Genomic DNA, 3,298 nt, shown 5'->3' with positions numbered 1-3,298 from the left:
GAACTCGGCCAAGTTGACAGGAAAGCCCATAAAGGGCCCAAGTAGAGAAATACGACCCAAGTCCAAAGGCCGTCCAAGCCTATAAGAAATAAGGGCGGTTCCCTTGAAGATAAGCTGACCTCAACTCAAAGATAAAGATAAGATAAGATAACTAACTTATCTTATCTAGAAAGGTCACTCTACAACTACTATAAATACACTAGAGCACCCAGGTATAACTCATACTCTAATTCTACTAAAAACCTGCTCAATACCCTTGCTAACTTAAGCATCGGAGTCTCTTGCAGGTACCCCCCACCCTTCGGTGACAAAGGATCAGCAGCGCAACCAGTCCAACAAGTCGGGCGCACCAGCTCCGGTCGCCATTCACGAACCGGACACCTCGGTTCCGACCAGCACATAAGATCTCGACCGAGATCGACCTACAAATTCAGGTAACCCTCGGAACATTGGCGCCGTTGCCGGGAAACCTGGAAGTCATCCCATCACCATGGCGGACAACCATGACAACGATCACGATTCAGGTCTGGAGGATCGAACACCGTACAAAAACGCGAACGTCACGCTACAAGACACTCCGGAGACCAACCAAGACAAAGACTCACCAAATTCAGGGGCCATAGAAGCACTCCTAGATCGCCTAAAACAACTGGAAAAATAAACCCACCAACAAAGGGAAATCGGAAGAGATCTACAAAGAGAGATGCGGCGACGTCGGGAGTTGGAAGAAAAACTGCAGCAATTGGAAGCCGATCTCAAATCAAAAGCCCATCGCGCTAATCTCGAGGAGAATTCACACAAAGAGCAAGACCCCTTCACTAGGGAAATCATGAAAACCAAAATTCCAAAAGACTTCAAACTCTCGGATATGGCTCTATATGACGGCACCACGGATCCTAACCACCATCTCAGTAACTTCAGAAGCAGAATGTATCTTACTGACGCCCCAAACGCTGTTCACTGTAAAGCCTTCCCAACAACTCTGACAAAGACAGCTATGTGGTGGTTCGACAACTTACCACCAAAATCCATCTCAAGTTTCGACGACTTAGCTAAGAAATTCTTAGCCAAATTTTCCATTCAAAAGGATAAAGCTAAGCACGCCCCCAGTTTATTAGGAATCAAACAAGGAGATCGGGAGAGCCTTCGCAACTACATGGAAAGATTCAACAAAACATGCATGGACATACAAAGTTTACCCACGGAAGCCGCAATCATGGGACTCATCAACGGCCTACGAGAGGGACCTTTCAGCCAATCTATATCAAAAAAGTACCCGACTACCCTCGACGAAGTTCAGGAGAGAGCAGAAAAATATATCAATATGGAAGAAAACGCTCGTCTAGGAGAGTCCTCGGAATCGGGAGCTTCCTACCGTGACAGAGACAAAGAATCCAAAAGGAAAGACGACAGACAAGGAGAGAAAATTAAGAAGTACCATAACTACACTCCTCTTAGGGCATCACTGGTCGAAATATATAAAGAAGTCTGCCACACGGAAAAAATCCCCCCAGCTCGGCCACTTAAAGGCAAAAAGGGAGGAGGAAACCGAAAAGAGTATTGTGAATATCATCGGGTCCGAGGACACTCCACTAACGAATGCTTCGATTTAAAAAACATCATAGAAAAATTGGTAAGGGAAGGAAAACTAGATCGATTCCTGGCCACCCGAGATGACGAGCAAAGAAAGAGACGAAGGGATGATGATACCGAACAAATGGAACGATCACCTCGGACGCCAGAAAGACATGTCCATATGATACATGGCGGTTTCGCAGCAGGAGGAATCTCCAAATCCTCTCGTAAGAGATACCTCAAAGAGATATACCATGTCGAAGGAGAGGAAGAAGCACTCAACATCCCAGCGATAACATTTACTAAGGAGGATGCAACCGGTATCATTACCGGACACGACGATCCCATGGTTATCACCATCATCTTGGCAAACGCCAACCTACACCGGACATTAATAGACCAAGGGAGTTCTGCCGACATCTTATTCAAAACAGCCTTCGATAAGCTCGGCCTAGAAGAAAAAGAACTTAAAGCATATCCAAACAGTCTGTTCGGGTTAGGAGACACTCCGGTTCGACCACTAGGATACATACCACTGCATACAACCTTTGGAAAAGGAGACCAATCAAGAACTCTCGAAATAGACTACATCGTAGTCAACGTAAGCTCAGCCTACAACGCTCTCATAGGTCGGACCATGCTCAACCAACTCGGTGCAATAGTCTCGACCCCACACCTGTGCATGAAATTCCCAACTCCAAAAGGAATAGCCACAATAAAAGCAGACCAGAGGATGGCACGTCGCTGTTACAACGAGAGCCTCAACCTCAGGGGCAAAGGAGAAGAGTTCCACACAATTGAGCTGGGCGGAGTTCAACGACGAAAGGAGTTCCGTCCCCAACCAGAGGGCGAGATAGAAAAAATTCAGATCGGAGACACCTCAGAAAAAACAACTAATATCGGCACAATCCTCAAAGGAGATCTAAAAGAACTGCTAATACAATTTTTGCGAGATAATGCCGACCTGTTTGCATGGAAAGCCGCAGACATGCCAGGTATAGACCCTAAGCTAATGTGTCACAAGTTGGCAGTCTATCCAGGATCTCGACCAGTACAACAGAGATGAAGAAAGCTCGGGCCAGAGCGATCCCAGGCTGTGGAAGAGCAAGTGCAGGCACTATTGGAAGCTGGATTTATAAGAGAAGTCAAATACCCACTATGGCTAGCCAACGTTGTCTTGGTGAAGAAATCAAACGGGAAGTGGCGAATGTGCACCGATTATACAGATCTCAACAAAGCTTGCCCAAAAGATCCATACCCACTCCCGAGTATCGACGCCCTGGTAGACGCTTCCTCTGGGTATAAATATCTCTCGTTTATGGATGCGTATTCGGGATACAACCAAATCCCCATGTACCCACCAGACCAGGAAAAGACTTCGTTCTTAACGCCAAAGGCAAACTACTGCTACATTGTAATGCCTTTCGGCCTTAAGAACGCAGGAGCCACTTATCAAAGATTGATGAATAAAGTCTTCTCAGAGCACATCGGGAAAATCATGGAAGTTTATGTGGACGACATGCTAATTAAAACGAAAAACGAACAGACACTGTTGACCGACCTAGCCCAAGTGTTCGACACCATCAGGAAACATGGTATGCGACTCAATCCAGCTAAATGCACCTTCGCGGTAGAAGCAGGAAAATTCTTAGGCTTCATGCTCACACAACGGGGATTGAAGCAAACCCAGATAAATGCCAGGCCATATTGAACATGAAGAGCC

The sequence above is a fragment of the Arachis hypogaea genome, chromosome 18 (genome assembly GCF_003086295.3).
Source record: "Arachis hypogaea cultivar Tifrunner chromosome 18, arahy.Tifrunner.gnm2.J5K5, whole genome shotgun sequence".
NCBI lineage: Eukaryota > Viridiplantae > Streptophyta > Magnoliopsida > Fabales > Fabaceae > Arachis > Arachis hypogaea.
This window is presented reverse-complemented; position numbering follows the sequence as displayed.